This window comes from Camellia sinensis, chromosome 10 (assembly GCF_055761805.1).
Source record: "Camellia sinensis isolate YWXY chromosome 10, ASM5576180v1, whole genome shotgun sequence".
NCBI classification, from domain to species: domain Eukaryota; kingdom Viridiplantae; phylum Streptophyta; class Magnoliopsida; order Ericales; family Theaceae; genus Camellia; species Camellia sinensis.
Window position 1 is genome coordinate 179,087,185 of NC_138970.1, and position 24,992 is coordinate 179,112,176.

The window sequence follows — 24,992 nt, forward strand, 5'->3', positions numbered from 1 at the left end:
TTTTTAAGTTGGGTTAAATCAGGCTGGCAATTAGTTACCATGGGACTTGAGTCCACCGATGCAGTGATGACACATTAGAGTATCCCTTTTTTTTTTTTTTAACGTTTACAATATTAAAAAAAAAACCATGGCTAATCATATAATTAAATTCTATTTGTAAGTATCCAGTACGGATACAACATGTTTGTCAAATTATCTATGCTTTATAGCCTCAAAATAATTCCAAATTAGAATTTTTATTTTTTTAATTATTTTTTTGCAAAGTATATATTATTTAAGATTTAATTTTTTTTGTTATTGAGATAAAAAATTATTTATTAAATATTTAAATTTAATTTGTTTATATTTGGGGAGCAAATTGATTTTTAAGGTATAGTTTGGGGTAAGATGAAATTCCAAATGAACTTTGGTGTCACGTCAGCACATTCCGTCCAATTATAGACGGAATGTGATGACAAGGGTTAAATTGATCAATTTTTTGAAAGTTCATGTACTAAATTGAAATAAATCGAAGTATGGGAGTCAAATTGAAAAACACGTGATAGTTTGAGAGCAAAATGATATTTCCTCTATAATGTATCATGTAGTTTGCCTATTGTGGATCAATCTTAATAATTTGAATTATTTATCTTACAAGGCCTGTTGAGTAGATAATTTATACAAAAAAATTAAGTTAATCGAATATTGTTTGCCACGTGATTGGAACCAAAAAAAAAATTGAAAAAATGTATGGCATGCATCATTTCAGGAATTGGCAGTTTATTTATTTATTTTTTAAAATGTGATTCGATCGTATGGATATTGATATCTGATTAACGTGATTTTTGGTATAGATGATTTACTTGAAGGGTCTTACAAGATGAACGATTCGAATTATCGAAATAAACTCACAATAGACAAATTTCACTGTGCAGGCTATACCCTTTCAAAATAATTTTTGTAGTTTACTTTAGGGTAAATTACAAATACACCTCTTGAGGTTTGCTTAAAATACGAATTGCCCCTATAGTTTGGAAAATTACAAATACCTCGCTGTCATAATTTTTTATTTAACAAAATTAATTGAAAAAGTGAAATTTCTAACTGTTAATCTAAACAATAATAAAATTATTTGAATTATTAATTGAAATAAAATTTTAACATTATTAAAAACTGCTAATTAACTTAATGGTTTATTAATAAAAGGACCTATTTGTTATGAAATTAGAAACCTTAGGCGCCATAATGTAATTTGTAGAACTATAGGGAGTAATTTATAATTTAAATAAATCTAAGGGGTATATTTGTAATTTATCCTTTACTTTTTTTATTAACTGGTGTTAAGCCCATGATCTGCATGACTAATGTATATATATCTTTGACATATTCATTTTATCTTAATAAAATACAATAAAAATCACTGTATAGTACATAATAAACACAAAAGATTAAAAATTATGTGAAACATTGATAATGTAAGGATAAATTGTAAATCAGTTAAACAAATTAAATTATTTCAAAATTAAATGCAAATCAATCCAAATAATAATACAACTAAATATACACTAATTTTCATCCATTTAAACCAAAAGTAATAATAAAAATTGTTTGATGATGAACTATCATTACATTTATTTCATACGTTCAAAGTTTTTTGCAATAGTTGCCGAATATAATAGGCCACTAAACAACAGGGGAAAAAAAATTAAAAATAAGTTAAATTATGAGTAAGAAATTAACAAAACAGAAACAAATTATATTAGTAGTCCCTACATTTTATTTGTTATATCATTTTGCTCTCTACACTTTTAATTTAATCAATTTTGACTCCTAATTTTAAATTTTGTGCTCTTAATCAATTACTCCTTCTACTATTTCCAAATTTATGTAGACATAAAGTTACAAAAATTCCACGTCTCTTCCATTTTATAATTTTTTTCCAATCTAAAGAAATGTACTCCATTAATTGGTCTTCCCTTAAAAATATACTTAAACTAAGAAAAAAAATATACACATACATACTTTGATTTTCAAATAGCCACATGATCGGTAAAAATTCTAAGTAAATTCTCTTATATTGATAGTAAAAACTCTTTTCTATTCCTCTTACATTGTAGTAAAAATTCCTTAGCATTCCCTTACGTCATTATAAGAAGGACGTCAAACCCAAGATTATCATCACTTTTGTTTTATCTTTAGGAGGGAGCTTGGTGCTCTTGTTGTACTAGAGCTAGATTTCGCCGGCTATAAAAATAATATTTTTGTATTTTGCATTTTTTTCATTTATACAAAAATAAATATGAAAAAACTTTATTAAAAAAAAAGATATATACAAAGAAATTGGCTAAAATAACCCAACAACAACTCATATTAAATAGAAAATATGAATATCCATGCGTCATTTAAAATATGTGGATCATATTCATAATTTAATTTGCACAATTCGCTTGTTTTGCAACCTAAAATCTCTGAATAATTCTTTTTATATTTCTATTTTTTTTCCCCATATACTTAAAGAATTATGTTGTGATTGTGTTTTAAAGAAGAAAAAAAAAATAGAAAATTGAGGACCTAATATGCCGCTCTCTTCCCATTGTTATATTTCCTAAGCTTTTTAAATATAATTATAGAAGTCTTTGAAGTTTGGTATGTACAATCATGTAGATTATGATTCCAATTAGAATAAGGTAATTCTAGGAATAATAATCTCAAAATTTAAGGAAGCAATACTTATAAATTTTGGTAATGATTTAGAGGATTTAAAAATTACCTTAATTTATATAAATTATATTTTGAGCTAATCATAGAATGACATGTGTATTTAAGTGTTACAAAATTCAGAAAAATTGAAAAAATTGGGGTGAGACTCTCAACTTCAAAGAGGCTACAACACTTTTGCTTAAATTATATAATAATAATATGATTTTATCATCTATCAATACTCTATTAATTTAATCGTTTACACGAATGATTTGTTCGATAAATTTTACAAAATAAATTATTTACATATAGAGATAACATGAATTGCGTTGTGATGGAACTAGCATATCACCTGTGCTATGCATGGGATAAAATAATATATAATTTATTAAAAATACGATAATTATATTTATATTTTTTATATTTTGTCTCTCGTAAATAAAATTTTATATATAAGTTTAAGTGTTTTGTTTCAAATATTCCTTTACTATAACATATAGTATAGATAAATTAAAATTGTTGTATTAACAGTTAATAATTAAAATTATGCTTTGTTATTAAAAAAAAATGGCATAGTTCTAATATTTCACTATTTTAGAATAAAAATATATGAATTTTAAAAATTGGTCATATTGATTTTTAAAAGGGAAATAATTAAATAAATTTTAAAAACTTAATGAGTAAGAAATAATCATCGTAAAAAATAAAATTTCTAAATGCTCTACCATTTAATAATAAAATTGGTTGAATTATTTATTGAAATATAATGTTGACATCAATAATAGCTGTGACTAGATTTATTGGTAAAATGACCATTTGTTATGAAATAAAAAACTTCAAGGGACATGATATAACTTTTAAAATCACGTGAAATAATTCATATTTTATATAAATCTCGGATGTGTATTCATAATTTATTCATTTATTTAACTACCTAAAAAAAAATAACTCAACATGTTTTATCTATAACTTCTTCTTTTTTTTTTGTGTACATATAATTAACACATACAAGACAGAATTAGAAATGAGTATATTTGGGAATGGGTAGGAGTAGCACCGATAGAAGATAAGTTGAGAGAAAATCGATTGAGATGGTTTGGTCATATTCAACGGAGACCAACAAAGGCAGTAGTGAAGAGATGCAATGCTGTAACGGTAGATGGAAGTGCTAGGGGATGGGGTAGGCCTAGATTAACGTTGGTTAGCGTTGTAAATAGAGATATGGATCTATTTAATTTGACTAACGAAATGGCTTTTGATAGGGCCGTGTGGAGAAGAAGGATTCATGTAGCCGACCCCATTTGATGGGACTTAAGGCTTGGTTTGGTTTTATAGCGATCCCGGTTGTCCCTTTACTGTTCTGTTGTATTCCGGACTCGATTCCGTGGAATTGGTAGTTGTATCTATCTTGTTGCTATCCTTTAAATCCGTTGTTTGAGTTTTAGGATGTTTATGGGCTTGTGTTGAACAGGTGGGTTAAGCCTTGGTCTATATCCTTGTTGCCCAGGTTTTTGGTGTTACGCTCGAGCGGGTCATTCTGCGCTCGAGCGGAGTTTGGTTTCTAGTTTAGCGCTCGAGCGGGTGTTCTGGCGCTCGAGCGGAGATTGCACACTCCCAGTATTTCGTATCCCTGCAAAACTTCTGCAGAGGTGTTTTCTACGCTCGAGCGGGTTTTTCTGTGCTCGAGCAGGTGGCGCTCGAGCGGGATTGTTGGCGCTCGAGCGGGTAGTATTGTCTTGGTGAGGGTTCTGGGAGAGGGAGATTTGGTTTTCTCGCTCGAGCGGATGTACTTTATTCCTGTGTCTTGGCGCTCGAGCGGGCCTTATTGCGCTCGAGCGTGTCCAGATTTTTGTTCTTGGCACTCGAGCGTTGTGTTCTCCGCTCGAGCGGGTCATACGTATATGAGTTATCCGTGGGGTGATTTTAAATCACTTTTTGCTTTTCTTTCTCTCTCCTACTTTTTCTAAAACCCATTTTTGAGAGCCTCTCTCTCTAGAAACTCCCTTCTCTCTAGGGTTTGATCTAGTTAGAGTGTCCTCCTTCTCTTCGGCCTTTGTAAAAGTTGTGTGGGTCGTCGAGGGCGTCGTTTTGATCCGAGAATCTTGGTCTTTGGAGCATTTTGGTTTTGGCTTCTTCTCCATCCGAGCTCTAACTTCGAGGTAGGGATAACCTACTCCTTACTATGAGCTTTGTCTTTAAATTTTGGTATTTTGAGATGTTGGGGTTGGTTTGGAAATTTTGTGAAAGTTTGAGGCCTTTGTGTAATTTTACAAAAGTTGGGGTTTTTATTTATATAAAACCAAAATGCATGTTTGGCATGGGAAAGTGAAATAAATGTTGAAACGTTAATGAAAATAGAACCTAAGGGTTGTAATGTTAATTATGGAAAATGCCTTAATTACAGTGGTTAATTAATTTGCATAATTAATTATGAGAAATGAGGAATTGATTTGGAAAGGTATGGGATTAAAGGGTGTAGTTGGATTACTTATCGCTCACCTAGTTGAAATGTTGATTTTATATCCATTGTTGCATTTATTTTTTGTATAGAAATAACTGCTTTGGGCTATCGGTGGAGGATAGTCTTGATTGTTGTAGACAATGCATAATGATTAGGCAAACTGGAACTAATCACTGGAATGTGTCATTGAGTATGACGGTTGAAAGAATACATTAAATTTATGTGTTGTGTGATGATGTGTATAATTGTTGTTTATATGCATTGCGTTGTGTTGGATGAGATAGGGGACGTACTCCACGGTTTAGGGGAAGATAGGGGATGGACCTCTAAACCGAATGTTGTTGGGAGGAGATAGGGGATGGACTCCATAGATAGAGCTCATATGCTTATCTATTAATGTGTTGACAGAGCTCATATGCTTGTCATTGGAAGTGTGATAGTGCTCATATGCATATCTGTGGAAGTGATGATATAGCTTGTATGCTTATCTGTTGGTGTGTGATATAGCTAGTATGCTTATCTATTGTGAAATGGGAACGTGCTTAATATGAGTTACTGTCTCATATGAGTTGTTTGGCCAGGTTCTGAGCCATGGTTATAAATTGAGAATTTGAAAGGAATTGGAAAATGAATGGTAATATGGACTTGTATGTCATGAAACTGTAAAGTGTGATAAGGGAAAGTATCAGTGTTGGCCATCTATCAACTGCTAATCTTTTAGTCATAATTCATATTTGGTTTAGTATATTTCTACTGGGCTGTGGCTCACCCTATATGGGAATATCATTTTCAGGTACAGGTAGCATGTCACCTCCAAGGACGTAGCTTGGGAGGCTAGAGGCAGGCGGGCTTTTGTTGTTTTATTTTTTTGATGTATTACATGTATATTCAAGCCAAGGGCTTAAAGTGTAAATGAGTTAGCACTCTTTTGTTGTAACCAAGTGTTAACTTGGAAAGCTGTAAGCCTTTAGGGCATTTGCTTTTGTTGTTAACATGTAATACTTTTGATAATGAAACTCTGATGAATAAAAGAAAGTGGAACTTTTATATATCAATGCATGTCTATATTGATGAGTTTATTGTTATTTTTTTGAGGGCGTTACAGGTTTGGTTTATAATTAACACATAAGCCATGTCACGGTATTAGAAAGGATTTGGCTTTTTTTTAAGTTGTTATTTAATTTGAGAGAGCGTTTGGATTTAGTAGGTCTATTTTAGAATCGATTTCGATGATTTGAACTGTTCATTTTTTAAAACTCTTCAATTAAAATATTCATATAAAAAATTAAGATAATTCAATATCAGTAGCTATATATTTAAAGCATATTTGTTTCAAAGAAAAATAGACGACAAATATAATTTTAAAAATAATTATCTATTTTTTATAATATAAATTTAATTTAAATATATAACAATTAATGTCTAACCATCTTAATTTTTTATATAAATATTTTACCTAATAATTATTAAAATAAAAATCATTGAAATTATGTAAATTAGGCGTGGAACACTCCTCCCTCCATATTGAAATTATGGAAATCATATTTTACCTAAGCAAGCTGACTCATATTTTACCTAATAATTCTTAAAATAACAATTAATTCTCTTTCAAAACACACAGCTTTTGCCTTTCCACTCTCTCTCTCTGTGTCAAACATGGCCGCACAGAATTCCAAGTTCAAGCGTTTCTCTGGCATCCTCCGCTGCCTACTCTGCATCGGCAGCCTCCCATCCGACCCCACCACTGACATCCCAACCACCACCACCACCACCACCACCCAAGTCACCACCCAAGTCAAGACGCCGGGAGTAGTCGCAAGACTCATGGGTCTAGACTCACTCCCAGACCTCAAGAAGGTTTTCAGGAGAAAGGAAGGTCAGAAGGGAAAAGGTGGAGTTTCTGTGTTTCTGTGTTTACATAGCTAAGTGTAGTTTCTATGTTTTAATTTGTTTTTAGTTTGGTAGTTTCTGTTTGAGTCTACGGAATTCGGGGATGGTGCTATCATAGCATCATGCTGTGACAACAAAGAACACCGTTTGCTTGATTACTTTTTTTTCTCGACTTTGTGCAATGTGATTTCAATTTCACTTTCACTTTCTTTTTAATTCATTTTCAAACAAAGATGTGAGCCTCTCCGCAAAAGTTAAATAAATAAATAAAGTAATTCACATCTACCTAAAAATTGACAGATAAATTATGAATACATTCCTTGAAATTTAGTTAAAATACATATTGTCTCCTGTAATTTTAACCATTGATAAAGGGAGGACATTGGGTTAAGGAAAACTCATCTAATGATGATGCAAGTTTTTTGCGACCCAAGTCTAGAGAGCCCAAAGAAAAAGCTAAAGAGATTACTAGGAAAATGAGAGGAAGTTTACGCGGTGAGCCGATGGATTTGCCCTCCATACTTAAGGGATATGCTGGGGATGAGAGCTCATATAATGTGTCTGGAAGTGATTCTGGAAGTGAATCAGAATTGACAATATCGACTCTCAGAAAGTCCTTTCACTGGAGTAACCGACCTAGACCTTCATCATTGCTTTCGACTGAGTCATTTGTAAGTAGGGAGGCCAAGAAGAGACTCTCAGAGAGGTGGCAGATGTCCCAAAGGTATCAGAATGTTAGAGCAGTTGGTAAGGCCAGCAAGCCAGAGAATTTTTATCCAATGACTGGTTTGGATGGATCCAGTGACAGATTTGTTAGCAATAATGAAATTGCTGAGTGGGATAGTCCTTTGGGTATTAGTCGTAGGGATGGTTGGAAGGATAGTATCAGAATTCATCCAGATCGAGATCTTTTGCTGCTTCATGTATTAGCTTTGGTGGCCCTAAAACAAACATGCAATGTGAAACTCTTGACCAGGACAGTTATTTGATGGCTGGAGAAGCCATGAATCGGGGTAAAAATAAGGCAATCAGGAGAAATTCCAATAAGAAAGAAGATTGTTCATCCAGAAAAATAAGATCCAACAATAAGAAATCTCAATCCTTTCGCCGCACCTATCGTGATAGTACTGATTCCTTTGGGGAAGAGCAATTTAACCTATCTCAGGTGGAGATCAACCTTGGAAAGAAAGATCCTGCAGAACAGAAGTCTTTAGTTTCTCATATGCGGACTCATAACATCAACGGTAAAGGTTCAATTAATGATGCTGAGATGGATGGTGGACATGCGGATATGTATTATGAATCTCTTGATGAGGAGTTGCCCTCAAAACCAGCATCTTGTTTGTTAGGAAATCCTACTTCTTCTACCCCTGGTCCAGAGGATTCAAAAGCACAGGTTTGATTTACTTGACTAATAATCTTTCAATACTTGTTGACACAACATAGATGCAGTATTAATGTCTGTGGTGGTCTTTTCCCCTTTCTATACCCATACCTTGTGAGGCAAAATAGTTCAATTTGCTTAACATTTATTTTATTGTCATTTGTAATATGGTTGTATTTGATGAACTTGTGCATTGCTTGCTTGTTGTCCTTAATGTTTGTTGGATTTTTTTATTGTGTACAGAGCATCAATATCTCATGATAAATAATTACATTTTGTTATAGGTGCATTTTATTGTATCTTGCTATATGTTTAGATACATGACATGTATAATTTATGCACTATGTTGATTATTTATTTATTTTTACTTTTTAGAATGGCCAACTTTTCCTTTAAAAAGTTCATATGCTATTGCTTCAAACTTCAAATATACATTAATATTAAAGAGATTGATTAGAAACTTTCTATTGCTCTTTGAGAATGGCAATAGGGTACGCTCTGGGTTGATCATCCCTCCCTCAATCTTATCATGGAATAGAGGTGATCATTGCAGGAAAATTGATTTTTAGCGGCGTTTCAAAAACGCCGCTATAAGCCAGAAAAATGCCGTCATAAGTTATAGCGACGTCTAATATTTTCGTCACTAATACAGCCGCCGTAATAACTACAACATTTTAAAAACGCCACTAAAAAGATTAGACGGCGTTTTAAAAAACGCCACAAAAAACTCCCAAAATAACGTATGACATCATGATGACGTCATTTAGTGGCGTTTTTTTGAAAAACGCAGCTCTTTTTTTTTCCTTATTCTGAAATATAGCATCATAACACAGCCAAAAAAATTTAACTAAAATATAGCATAACACAGCGCTAAAGAATTTAATTAAAATATAGCATAACACACAACCAAAGAATTTAACTAAGAAGAAAGCTTGAGAATTTAACTTCATGTATACAAGAGCAGTAGTATGTACAATCTGTGATTTGGCAAAAACAATCACAAAAAATTCAATCTCAAACCACACTCTTGAAGCTGCTCTCACCAAAAATTAAAAGAACAAAGAAATCAAAGAAAATAACAAGGTATGAGGCTCTTGGAACAGTTCTTCAGCTCTTCCTCCAGTATGCTCATACCACAAAGAGATCCTACTGCAATTTGAGTGTCTCGTTGCCCATCCATGGATTGCTAGTTCACTTTTGCAGATCCTATCAACATGTATGTGATAAACATATATGATAAACATAATCAATTAGAATATCCAGGTCCACCATTGCTGCATGTTATAATCTATTATCAATTAGAATAAACCTTTAGATCATCTATTTTAATATGTTGTCCAAAATATGACATCAACTCAGATGTTTCAGTATTCTGATACCTTGAATTTCCTCAAACATTTACCATGATTTCAGGGACTGCTCAAAATTAGGCACTTTGTCGAACAAAAATTTGTAACAAAATTAACACTTCTTAGAAATCACCACAGCAGAGATGATGAATTACAATAATATTCCACCTCAACAACTTAAATTTTAAGAATAAAACTTACAACAAAAAAGAGGCCTCCTTTCATTGAGTTTGTCCTAACTACTTCTTTTCTTTCCTTTCTTTGATATTTGAACCTGCATTTGACAAGAACAAATAACATGAATAAAACATAATTCCAAATTAGATGAAATTATTCAACAGTTTTTTTTAACATTATGAGACATATTAACAGTTTTTTTTTTTTTTTTTTGTAACATTCATCTATAAGATTTTTGTACCTAAAAAGGCTTCACCAATGTACCATATTGACAGCAAAATAATGTTAAAAGTTTTCAATTATTTGAGTTTTAAAAAGAAGTGCCCCTTAGAAGCACCAATCCAGTGATTTAAATTAAATTAGAATTTAAAACTAAGACCAACATAATTCCAAATGTTCAATACCAAAAAACAAAAAACAGCGACTCCAAATTCAATAGCAAGGACAAGCAGTAATCCCATAAGCAAACAACAGGCAATAATCCCATGTAAAAGTATCTCTAACAGCAGCAGCCACCAATTAAAATAGCAACATTAAATACACAACTTCATTACTAATTTTGAGATCATATTTTGTGCAATACTTCATTCAACCAGTAGATTTAACAATTACGTCGTCAAATTGTTCAAAATACACAGCCTCATAATAAATTCCCCATATAACTGCTGCAAAGTAAAAGAAATCCAGAAGCCACAAAAAGAAACAAATCCAACGCATCCTATAAATCACATTTGAAAGATGATTAGAAAAGGGCAAATCATACCTGTCATTGTCATAATCCATTTGGGCAAAAAGTATCATTTAGAACACTTAAATTGATAAATGAAGGCAGACACATTTTCCTTCTATTTATATTGCAACTCTAACCACCTCCACATCCTAAGACAGAAACTTTTGACAGAGATGACATATCAAAACTAGCAACAAGAAATGTGAAAGCAACAAAGATTGATGCGACCTACTGTTGCCATAATTTTCCCTGCAATATGCAAAATGATACAAGACTACGCAAACAAAGAATATAATAATTTAAAAGGATATGTAGTCAATGCTCCAGAATACAAGAAGCACTATGAGTAAGTAAAAGCAAAATTATAGAACATGTCACAAGCATGAACATGAGCTGGAAAAAAAATGCTATTTGTACCATGGAACTGAAGAATATGCAGCCAGCACTCTCTCCATAAAGTTACAGCCTAAACTTGACCTTAAACTGAAATGTTACACCAAAACATGTTATGTGCTTTTTTGTCACATCCAACAAATAGAAATCAACACCAATTAAGACTGAATATACCACACTACTTAGAATTGTAGTGGTTCTTTGGAAAATAGGATGTCTGTAACATGTAGGTGCTTGCAAATAAAGATGTATTTTCAGATACAACACGTTGACAAAAATTTTAGGCCTACCTTAGCCATGGGACAGTGACTAAGGTATCTAAACCACCACTATAGGCTTAAACCACTTTATTTAATTTTTTGCGTAAAACTCCCCCACTGCCAGCTGAAGAGGCTACCATCTTTTTGTCACTGCTCAAAACCGCTTGAATAGCTGCACTTTTTAAGGCCAAAACATTAAAGAAAATGCAAGAAAAAAGAATAAACAAAATATCAAATAGAATATATCAAGAGCTTTAGAAAATGTACAAGAAATATACCACTGAGTAATTATCCGAGGTTGGAGTCTTTCCCAAATTTGGTTCCATTTTGATGTTATGTAATAAGATGAGAAAAATAACAAGCTGAAATTATAGTTATAATTTGACTGTATCTCAATACTTACGATTTATAAGAAAGAAGACTGATATTGTGGAAAAATGAAGGTGTGGTGAACAAAACCCAAAACAGAAAGGTAGTACTTCGAAGGAAAGTACAATAACAATAAAAAGGCTTACATGATGCATTAAAAAAAACTATTGTCACTAGTAAAGGAATCAACATGAGTTCCTTCACACAAATAACCTATCTATCATGTATGACACCCAAAAAAATATTAAAATTTAAATAAAAAATAATAACAAATCTCAATCGAGGGCAAATAAAAGACTATTACCTCTTGGAATGAAGGCAACTTCTTTGAACAGCATACTTTATCAGGATGTAGGAATGGATCTGTAAATGAAACAAATTTTATTAAAATTAGAAGCTTAGCAAATACCCAGAAAAAATAAGTGAAATTAAATGTCTGTATTCACATAAATAGTTAATTTCTCACCATATCATCAATTTCTGGTCTGTTGTATGCTATGAAGCATATTGCAGGGAGAATCATTTTACATACATGCAACAGCTAGTAGAACATAAGCAACTACTTTTTTTTAACATAAATAAGATACACCACTTCCCAAAATTCACAACAAAGCTTCACCTTATTATGAATACATCACTTCCCAAAACTTTTTCACAAGTAAGACCTCAAAAACAAGTATTGAATTTAATAAAAGCGTGAGTGAGACTATAGGATCTCACATAACCCATCACTAGCTAGCTGCCTTTGATTAAAAATAAATAAAAAATACAAATAAAATCAATCTGATATTGCTCAATGAGAAAATGAATCAAATTTTACAAGATCAATACAAAAAAAAGTTTCCATAATTTAAAATATGTGAATGAGATGCAACATATGACCCACAGCCACAACACACCAGAATCAGTTTGCTCTATATGTTCATCTATTCATCATTTGCTTCTTTTTGGGAGGCTTGATTTTCTGGAAACTTGTAGACAATTGATGGTGCGTGATATAAATATTTATTTGGAGATTCTTCATTGTTCGATAGTTCTTTCTATTTTACATTATCATCGATAAATGCATTATACATACATTAAATGCTTGCAAAATACTTCCTGTGAACATAATAAAACTAACGATGTTTCTTTTTTCATTTGAAGATATTCTTCTTATTCATTTATGATGTCCCAGGTACCTCAAATTGGGCCATCTGAAGATGAGACAGTTCAGCTACAGTGTCCAGTACTTGAACCACAATCTCCAGCAAGCTCAAAGGAGGCTGATCATCCGAATCTGGTTTCAGTTTTGGAAGCCCCATTTGTGGAAGATGTAAACATAATATCACCTGGTTCAGAATGCTTTGAGAGAGTCAATGTTGATCTTCACGGTAACCCAAACAAAAACTTTTTATTCATTTACTAATGTGTCGGAACTGTTGGAATTGTGGTTATTGCATCTAATTTGTTCTGTAGGTTGTGTTGGCTAGGCCCATATACAAAGTCCATGATGTTAACAAATGATAACAAAAAATTCATTGCAATATTGGGACATCATACAGTTATACACATGCCATAGGTGCAATGGGTTAGCATTTATCTTATACAGTTAATGAATTGATACCCTTCTGACTTTTAATGAGTAGTATAGTGTGAGCAACTTAGAATCTAGTCCAGAATGGTATGATTCACTAGCTTTAGGCCATTTATCTTGAATTAGGGTACATGAATCTTTGTAAGCTAAGTCAATTTTTGATCTCACCTTTTTTGGGCCTTTAATAAGCATAGATCAAGTCCATTCCATATACTACATCGGTCATTGTACGATAAATTCCATATACTACATCAGTCATTGTATGATAAACTACAGTTTAACTACTATGCTTTAATTTTTCTTTATGTTCTTTGTTATTGGTAGGGCTTCCAATGCAGCTTAAGCTACTCAAGATGGAGTCTGGAGCAAATGCAGATGGACTAATGCTTACACCAAGTGACAAAGATGTTGGCCAAGGATTTGTCTCAGTCTCCAAGGACAATGAAGTATTTAATGATAAGAGTTGGGAATCTGTCTATCTAGCTGATGTGCTAATCGACTCTGGATATGATGATGCTGACCCTGACACTTTCGTGTCAACATAGTACTCTCTCGATTGCCCTCTGGACCCTTGTTTATTTGACAACGTCGAGGAGAAGTATTCTAATGAGACAACGCCATTGAGGTTTGAAAGGAAGCTCCTGTTTGACCACATAAATTATGGGCTCTTTGAAATGTTCCATCAGTTCGTGGACCCACTCCCGTGGGTGAAGCAGCCAACAGGGAAGGTGGGCCTTGCAAGGCAGAAACATGGGATCGGTTACGAGCTGCATAAGTTGTTGGCAAGTGAAGAGAAAAGCATGCATGAGGACGTGACAAAGAGGGTGTTGGATAGGGAGATGCAGTGGCTCGATTCTGGGGATGGCGTGGACGCGATAGGTATGGAAATTGAGAAATTGTTGATGGATGACCTAATGGTGGAGTTGTTGGCAAGTGAAGAGAAGAGCATGCATGAGGACGTGACAGGGAGGGTGTTGGATAGGGAGATGCAGTGGCTCGATTCTGGGGATGGCGTGGACGCGATAAGTATGGAAATTGAGAAATTGTTGATGGATGACCTAATAGTGGAGGTTGCGAATATGTTAAGTATGGATTAGAACTCGATTTTAGGCAGAGCTAGAGACAAGCGAATGGAATTGAACGGAATGGAATAGTAGGTGGAGAAGATGGGGAATAAGAGATCGAGAAAAATACTCGATGTTCATACCATATATTAGCATATGTTTCTTTTTTACTATTAAGTTTAGCAGTTGTAACATTTGAGTTTAGTAAATCTTTGTGACTGAGGATGTGTTAGGATGAAAAACTGTGGATGAATATAGGATCCTTGATCAAGTTTAGTTTTTTGTTTCAATAAATTCATAGATTCTAGTGGCTACCTTCATGTTTGAATAATTCTTAAATTTTTATTTTTGAAAAAAAGGGAAGAGAGACATGGCACACCCTATCTACTTTGTTTTTTATGCAATTACATGTCAAACTGAATAATTTTGGGTTGAAAATCTACCATTGCTTTTAAAAATATTTTCTAAGTGATTCACCAATTTTATATAATTCACTCTAAAATGGATTCAGTTGGTTGAAAATCTACCATGGCTTTGAAAAGTATTTTCTAAGTGATTTACCAATTTTATATAATTCACCCTATAATGGATTTAATAGTGAAGTCAATTGAAAATAACTTATGCATAAAATGAAACATTAGGTCTATGTTGGACTATTATGTCACATGATTGATTTAATACTAATTTGTGCCAGCATTCAAATGAAAAAAAGAAGTTAATTATACTTTTGATCCCTGTAGTTTGATTCAAAATTTATTTTGATTTCTTATACTTTAAATCTAATTTTAATTTGGTTATTGTGCTTAAATTGGAAGTTGAAATTAATGATTTTGCATTTATCAATCGTACAAAACATTAACCAAATTTGAATAGAAGGATTAAATTGAAATTTGACTTAAAGTGTATGTTTCTTTGTTTTTATTTGTCTAATTAATTGTTTATGCTTCTAGTGTTCACCTCACTGTAAGCTAAAATTTTGATTGGAGTAATACTATAAAATAAATAAATAAGAATAAATTTTAATAGTTGTGGATAACCTACTTGTTGTTGTGTTTTTAAATAAAAGGTTGCAATTGTAAAAAAAAAAATAAAGAAAACAAGGAGCACTGTTTCAGACGTTTGGGTGGATGACGAGCCAATATTTGGTATTGGTATATATAGACGGGTTGAGGACACCTGAGGGCATTATAAGCATTTTAGTGTTTAGCTTTGATGACATCAGCAGGTTCTGTGAAGTGTGTAAACGGCAGTCCAAAAATGGGAGAATCTTGATATTGTTAGATAAAGTAGGGGAGATAACTGTAATTATTGAAACTACAGGGGAGGTCTCTGTATTTGTCAGAAACCTCAGGGGAGGTAAGTGTAATATACCTAAATAAATTTTTTATATATACTTAAGGGTTAATTTCATCATTTAACTAACTAATTTAGAAGTTGGCTAACTCCTCCCATTTCTATCCCACACCTCCATGAGTTATCCCATATATTAACCAAACATTGGACTATCCACTTTGTTAGACATGGAGTCTAATCCCATACATTAATCCCACCAAACAAACACCCCCCCGAGATTGTTTGGTATAGTTTATGAAATTGTTTATATATATATATATAATAATTTTAAAAAATTGTGTCAAAGTAATTAGTGCAACTTTTATAGTTTATGAGACAGAAATAAACTTGAATAATTTTTAAAAGAAGTTGATTATTAGAAAGTAGTTGAACTTGCTAGAAATTGTAACAAAGAGACTTATAGATAACATGGTGCAATGATCATAATTTGAGAGTATTGAGGTCTTTTAATCTACTAATCTGAACCTTTTTCAATCGGTTAATTTTGTATCACATCCCCTCATGAGACTCAATAGTCTTCTTAAATATATAGCATGCGAAAATTGTCAATTCAAAGACTCATTTTTATATTTGAAGTTGGAATTTAGAATTGACTCGACACAAGTCTATGTTGGAAAGTAAGTTAAAAATTAATTTTTTAATTTTTTTGACTTTAAAAAAAAGCGTATAAAAAAAACCAAAAAATCAAAAAACTAACTTCCAACCAACTTCCCAAAATAGGCCATAGTTTAATCGCATGATTTTATATCCCAAACTAAATACAACAAATAGCTAAGTCTTTTCCAATTGAAAACTATTACTAGTCTGTTTGGTGTAGTTTTTAACAAGTTGAATACTGAGAATCATATAGTAGAATTTAAATAGATATTTTTTCTTACTTTTCAATATTCATATATATATATATATATATATATATTAATTTATTTAAGCTATTTTTCCTTAACAAACCTATATTCATGAGACTCAATAATAGGAGTGGTGCTACATCCCCCAATATATTACCCCATGTTGGCCTCTAATTCGTGAGACTCAATAATAAGAGTGGTGCTACATCCCCTAATATATTATCTCCATATTGACCTCTAATGAGATGGAAGAGAGAAAATAGAGAGAGATAGAGAGCGGAGGAATGAGGAGTGTGAGTCCCTCTTCATATGGTTATTCCATGTCATTGTGGGTGGATTAGGAATGCTCAATTTAACATACTTTAACTCTCATTAATAATAAATCATTATTCATAATATATTATATTATCTCTGATTTTGTATTAGTATCCCCGTTTTTACAACTATAAAATTAACTTACCCTCGTTCTATCCTAATTTGCCCCTCCCTGATTTGATACAATCTAGGTAGGGGTAGGATACTACAAACGCACCCAAAATCCACGCTCCCTACCTATGCTAATTTTATCATCCCGTCCAATTGACAACTAGCACCCTCAATTTTTTATTTTCAGTTTTTTGTCTCTTGTATACAATATGATCATAAAAATTATTAAATATTTTCGGATTATCATATAACATTGTCTATATTTTTTTTTTTTATCTTCATATGACATTATCTATATGACAATTAATCTCGGCAAATGAGAAAAATCACAACACACAGCCATCATTTGTCTTTTAATTATCTAATAAAGGTATAAATCTCCATATTTCAGTCATACAATATTTTACTACATGATTAATTTAGAATATCACATAAATTATATTACATAATGTTTTGAAATTACTAAATAATTACCCTATGATCATGGTTTTTCTACCAAACTATATGTTAGGATTGAAATTTCAGCACTTCTTTAAAAAATAAAAATAAAAAGTAGCATTATATAAATGAATGTAAATCACCATGATAGTTTACACGAATCTACATTACTTGTTACCTCTTTTCTCTTCTCTATCCTATTGGATCTTATTTGATTCTTATGATGATTTTTGTGACATGAATAATTTTATAAATTAATAAAATTTAAAGAGACAAAAAAAGAAACATGTGATATTTGTTTCGTTTACCCATCAAGTGAGCATGAATATGTTTAAAATATTTTGTTTTCAGAATTTTATATTCATATAAATCTGAAATATCAAAACTATTATTTTTGGTGATACTGTGATACACAATCTAAGTAAGTATCTAACTGTTATGTCTACTTTGATGGAGGACAAAATGGAATGAGTAACGCATTAAGGAAAAATAAGTTGCCTTGGCAATAAAAGATAAGGGAGAAAAGAGAGATGGTGGAGGTTTCATGCTTTTTTGCTTTTTGAGAAGGTTTCATTGATAGTAATTTCAATAAAGGGCGGAGGAGATTGATTTCCTTTTAGCAGATAAACAAGTCGTGTCCTTTCACGTGCAGAATTCCCTTATTCTTATGCACGCATATAGACAAACACAGACATATATATGCTAACTTACAATAGGCTCATACATTTTTTTATGTTTTGCCTTTTGTTTTCAACAGAGTAACATGGTGGAGAATGATAGGGAAACTATCTTGCTATTCAAGTTTTGAATGATCTGAACAGTGGGTTGCTCAAGCTCTGTTTGAAAGATTAGCAAACTCGAAATGAAGATTGGACTTGGCTCAATTATATCGGGAATGATAGAACAAGCTATGCAATAAACTACTAATGACTATTAGTTTGACTAAATGTGCAAGCCATTCCTGTAACACAATTTTTATTGTACTTTTCAGCATTCCTTTTTAAAGCAATTTATGGTTCTGTCACCAAATCAGACTATATTGTAGTGAGACTTGGTTTTGTCATGGTAAGTATCCAATTTCCTGTTAGTATCTAACTTTAAATTTCCAGTTTTTTTTTATTGTTACTTCACTGGCACTTGTGTTAATGTTGAATTTATTCCCTGTGTAGATACATTGTAGGGGAAATCTAAAGTTCAATTTTCACAAGTATATGATCTGTGCTTTGGAAGATGATTTTAAGAAAGTTGTTGGTATAAGGCAAGTTATAGTTGGGATTTCCTGTGCAAATTGTACAGCTTCTTATTTATTCTTCTGTGTTCGCTGGGTGTATTGCCAAAAATAAAATTCGAAAAGAGAGAGGATAACATTTGCAGCTGCTGGTTTGTCTGTACCCAGTGCTGGGAGGGGTAATCTAGGGATATTGTCTCAAAAACAAAAACAAAAAATCTTTTTATTTTTAATCTGCATCTTGTTTAATATCTAATTTGGCTTGTTGCAGTTGGTATTTATGGATATTTGTGATTGTCTTCTTGTTGCTGAACGTTAATGGTATGTTACTATATAAAGTTACTATGAGTCTTTTTAAATTACGTTGCCAAATGTTGTCCAGTGATTTAATTATTTTCTTTTTTGCTTTGATATTAGTTTCTTTTTTTCTTTGTTTTGGGTTTAACAAGAGGTTATTGTGATCCACTCAATGCTTAGGTTCTTTACTTGAAAGGAAGTAGAGTGTTTTTATTCTGTTTTATTAACATGTTTATTGTGCTTGTAACACTTTGTAGAAAGTATTTATCCTATGTGTTTTCTTTCTGCCATAGCCGGTGGGTTTCACATAAAATACGTTGTAGTGGCTAATGGGTACTCCATTGAAAGCGTTCTGTTTAAATACAAGTCAATTCTAAGTGTTTGCTACTGAATGGGTTTTGTAAATCTTGTTCCAAGATCGATCCTTGTGCAAAATTTGTCTTTTGCTCTCACTGCAATTTCATTTGAGATGCATACAGATGAATGAACATAATATGAAACTTAATATTACATTTATCTGAGTTATTATTACATCGCTTCTATTCATTAATTTTTATTTTTATTTTTTAAATTTACTTTTCAGCTTCTACTTGCTGTGGGAACTAAGCTGGAGCATGTAATCACCCAATTAGCTCACGAGGTTGCAGAGAAACACATTGCAATTGAAGGGGAATTAGTAGTGCAACCTTCAGATAATCATTTTTGGTTCCATCGGCCCCCCATTGTCCTTTTCTTGATACATTTCATACTGTTCCAAAATGCTTTTGAGATAGCATTTTTCTTCTGGATATGGGTCAGATGATATATGCTATCGCTGCTTGTCGTCTTTTGGTAGACTAGTAATAATTTATGTGTGGATAATTGTCTCATATGCTTTTATTGCCTATAGTTGCAATATGGCTTTGACTCCTGCAAAATGGGACATGTCCGTTTTATTATCCCCAAGCTCGTTATAGGTTGAGAACCATTGCCCCATTTTCACTTTGATATTCTTTCTTATTACAGATATTTTGATGTGTAATTATTGTGATGCTATGGGATTTGTATTTATTCTGTTTATTTACTGTAAAAATTTCAATAACATTATCATTTCGACTTTTTAGGGTATTTGTTCAAGTACTCTGCAGTTTTAGCACCCTACCACTCTATGCCATTGTGACACAGGTAAGGCTATGTTACATGGACTCGGGTACGAGTGTCGGGTGCGGGTGTGTATCCAAGCGTCAGACCTTCATGAATTTAAATCTTAGGATCTTGGGGTATGTATCCAAAATTGGATATGGATACGGGGACACGTCATATGCACATATATATTGTATATTATATAATATTCTCGGATGAGATGATTTAAATTATGTAGAAATATATTAGAAATTAAATATGATTTAGAAAAAAATATGAAATTTCTATATCTAATTCATGTGAGAGCCTAAAAATATTGCTTTACTAACAAATGCAAGTTTCTTTTTCTTCATGTATTGTCACAAATTAAAGGATCTGGGTGTCTAAATTAGGTACGAGCGTCGGACACATATCCCACACCCTTATCCATGTCATATCCGGTGGACACGGGTATTGTGGGGGAAATAGAAGAGTCCATGTAACACAGAGGTAAGGTTCAGTCGCAACTTATCATCTGAGTTGCAGTTTAAATTGGCAAAACTGACTGTGATTTCCCCTATTTTTTCCCTTTTTCTCCCATTTTTTCCCTTTTTCTTTTGTGGTAATGAAATGAAGATGGGAAGTTCATTCAGAAAGGCAATATTTGATAATCATGTGCAAAAGGGTCTTGTGGGTTGGACTGAGAAAGCAAAGATGAAACTGAGGCCTAGACTAGACTGCATAAGGAGATGCATTTGTTTTTGGACATTCTTTTTATTTTTTGTTTAGTTGACATTAACATGGATTATGTTTTTGATGAAAACAGGTCTTTTGAGCATCTTTCTTGGAACATTCAACTTTTGGATAGCATGTAATATATGGAGGCTACTTCTTTCCTTTTTGATATCCTTGATAACACATTTTTGTTCATTATCCTTTGCTATTCTATATTTTTTTCACTGTTATTGATTGTGTGCCTTTCTTCTCCACCCTCACCCTCACCCTCACCCTCACCCTTGGATGAGATTATTGAATTTGCATATAAAAAAATGGCTGAGATGAGATTATGATGACATCATAACTTTGCCTATAAAAAATAGCTGACATATGATGAGATCGTAACTTTTATGGCCTTGATAGGGAGTGCTAACAGCATTATTTGTGCAATTTGAGGAGCTGTTAGCAGTTTTTTTATGTGGTGTTTGGATTACCTGGACTAAAAAGAAGGTTTTGTGTTTGACCATGTAAAATATAGTTGTGGTCTTATTAGATAATTTCTATTGGAAGCTTCCTGTAATTGTTATTGTTTATGTGGTTGCAGAGCAAGAAACATCCTATTGAGTTTGTAGAGGAACTTGTGGAGGATGCTGATCAGTACTAATGGGTTTAACCTGATAATAGCCGATTGTTCTAAGACCATGAAGAAGATAAAGTTTCAGTTATAGAAGTTTCACCTGGTATTCATGTCTTATCAAATGCAAGCCTGGACTCACCTTGGCCTAAGGTAAGAATTTACACTGTACTTGTTGATCTATTTAATTAATTGTTGTGGCATGCACAATAGAGCTGGTGTTCTGCTAACTAGTGAGTACAGAATAGGAAGCTAAATGTTTGAAAGCTGATGTGTATGAACTCTATGTAAAGTCCTACTGGGCGATGGATATATGTGTGTGTCGTTTGCTAACTATGTGGATAGCTGTATTAGCTATTGTTTGTATTTGGCTAATACATATTAGTCTCTAGCATTGGTTATTTCCCCTAGTTGGTTCATAGTATGGCATTACGTTATTCAATTCCAAACTTTAAAAGCAACACCGAGAATATAATATTGTGATTAATTTGTTGTGTGGATATTTTGATTGCATAAGCATGTGGCCTATGAATGGATTTGAATGTCATGGCTTCATTCACTCATTTTGGGTGAGTGGTAAAGATCTCAAATTCAAATGGGTTAGTGATTAGCAGTTATCTAGTTTAAGTCCATACTTACCAAAAAGAAACAAACAAGAAAGATGGTGTTCATACTTACCCAAATTAGGAAGAGAGAAAAAAAAGAAAGGGAAGATGATGTTCATGATCCTAGAAATGATGGACTATGGCCTTCACCAAACTTTGATGCAGAATAACGGCATCTCCTATAGAAGCAGGTAATGAGTTCAATGAGTGTATATGGAAAATAAAGAAAATACTGCAGAATAACGGCATCTCCTATCAAGTTTCCTGCCTGCTCTATTGCTGCAAAAAGACACATTGATTCAAGTACAACAATTTTAGATGTTCATGGCGTGGTATACTTTAATTTATTTTACTTACTCATCTAGATATCATTATAAAGCAAATACTGCAGAGCTTGGTTTCATAGGAATATATCACATTCTATTCTTGCTCTTTCATACTCGTTGTTCAGGGTTTTAAGCACCTGACTAAACCTGCACGAGAAGTCGTTATGCTGCTGCAGAAGATTGATAATGACAACTATCCTGAGGTATGATTCAGAAATTTGTTGTGCTTAGAATCGTCTCACCAAGATACACACCTGCCATCTTTATGCTGTTGTTCATTTGAATTTTGAATTGTATATATCCCCCTGAAAGATGGATCACTTTTGGAACTACAATTCTGCAGACACTTGGTTTTATGTTTATTATAAATGCTGGTTCTGACTTTTATCTATTGAAAGTGTACACATCATAACAGAATCATATGTTGGATCAATTATTTTTCATTTTTTTCTCAGGTTCTTAGCAGCAAATTCCAAAGTAAATTGCTTGAGATAATTGATGATAGGTAAATAATTAGAATTTTCAGGATTTAAATATGCTGTTTTTTCCTTGTGCAAAAGTCTAACCATTTGTAACTCTTGGTTATAATTGTGATTGTTCAGTGAGTTGCCAGAATTTCTTGGTGGTAGCTGTACATATGCAGATGAGGGAGGTTGTATGAGGTCTGAGAAAGGGCCATGGAAAGACCCGGATATATTTTTTTGTTGGTCTAAGTAAATCCTTTTTTTTTTTTGTTTGCCTCGGATGGTAGCGTAAAATCATGATTGATGGTGGAGGACCAAAATAAGATGATTGCAACTAGGCATGCTTGATTAGCAAATTGCATGCAGTAGATTCTAAAAATAAATTTCATCCATTATTTAATTTACAGTAGATTCTAAAAATAAATTTCATCCATTATTTAATTTACTATTGACAGGAATTACCAAAAGTTGGCCATCCATGAGTAGATCCATATGTTTGGTTCATAAAATAATTTTTTTGACAAATTTACTTTAGAAGAGACCAAAGGCAAGTGACACTATTTATTTTGCTTCAGTCTTTTGACTAAGAGAAAACAAGATGAAAACAAGAGAGAACAATTTCAAAACAAAAAAAGCTATAGCGGCGTTTTTACAAACGCCACTACAGTGCCAACGGTCATATTTTAAAATAGGAAAATCTATCACGGCGTTTTTAAAACGTCGCTAAATACTTGGGTGACATCATTTTATTGTTATTTACCACATTTAGCGGCATTTTTAAAAACACCGCCTATACTAATATAACGACGTTTTTCAAACGCCATAAAGCTATGGCGACGGCCGCGTCGTCGGCGTTTGGCATAAACGTCGCAAAAAGAATTAGTGACGTTTTTAATACTTATAGCGGCGTTTAGCGGCGTTTAAAAAACGCCGCTAAAAGTGATTTTTTCAGCAGTGAACTTAAGAGGTTGTTTGGGAAACTGATAAAATAAAATAAAATAAAAAATCATTAAAAAAGTTATAAAAAATCATATAAAAAATTTAAAGATTCATTTCTTTCTTTTTGTACTTCTTTTTGTAAAAATTCAAAAAACTATTCTCAAACACTTTATTTTTTTCACCTCATAATTTAACAAAATTACTAAAAAACCATTTCCCTCACAAGCCCTAAGTATAAATGTACATATATATATATATATATATATATTTTTTCTACTCCGATAAGAGCATCTCAAACTTTTACTTAGATTTTCCATCAAATTTAAATTTGTTAAACTACGCACACTTTTGTTGCTCCAACCATGGCATCAAACCCATACCAAATGAAAGGAAAATAAAAAATTTCATCAAATTGAGGGAGGCTTCATCGTTCATCAAATTTTTATAGATAGCCATTACTTTTGCAAAGGCTTCACTGTACACCAGATGACCGGCCAATTGTCATCCCGATCAACTGATAGTTTGATGAAAATTTACGTAAGTCGGACGACCTCCTGGTCAACCAGTTGTTTGATAAAAATTAAAAAATTAGCATTGGAACGCATAGTATCATATGAAACTTTTCATTAATTTTTTATTCAAATTTAATATTAAATTTTTTTTTGAATAAGCGTTAGAGATACTCTAATAGCTGTCTAATTGTCTAGCACATGATCTAGGTGCCCCTTATCCCCCCAATACAGCCAAATGGAATAAAGAAAAGCAACTCAATGAGGACACAAAGAGAAACATACCTATACATACATGGTTATTGGAGACTGGAGAGAGAAGAGAAGAGAAGATGGGCTGGTTCATCTCCAAATTACAACAACATTATTTTTATTAGAATACCTTTAACCCAGATTGATTTTGTTATATAAATATATGAAAACAATTTTATCTCATATTCTTGTGAGCTTATTTGATTGTCTCAAAATTATATATTTGATTATTTAAAACAAACTTTTTAATTAATTAATATGTATTTGATTTTGTTGTTAAGCCAAATAAAATAAAATAAGATTGAATATATATTTAGCTTTGGTTGTGAACCTTGGAAGAAAAAAAAGATAAAAAAAGAAGGTCATGTTGGGTTGGGGAAAATAAAAACCCATTAGGAGATAGAGAGGTTAGTACCCATGGGGAATAGGGAATAGGGAAAAATTATTATAGGGGAATGGAGATGGGGAATTAATATCCATCCCATTAACCCTCATTGCCATCCCTAGCGATAGAGAGTGAGAGGAG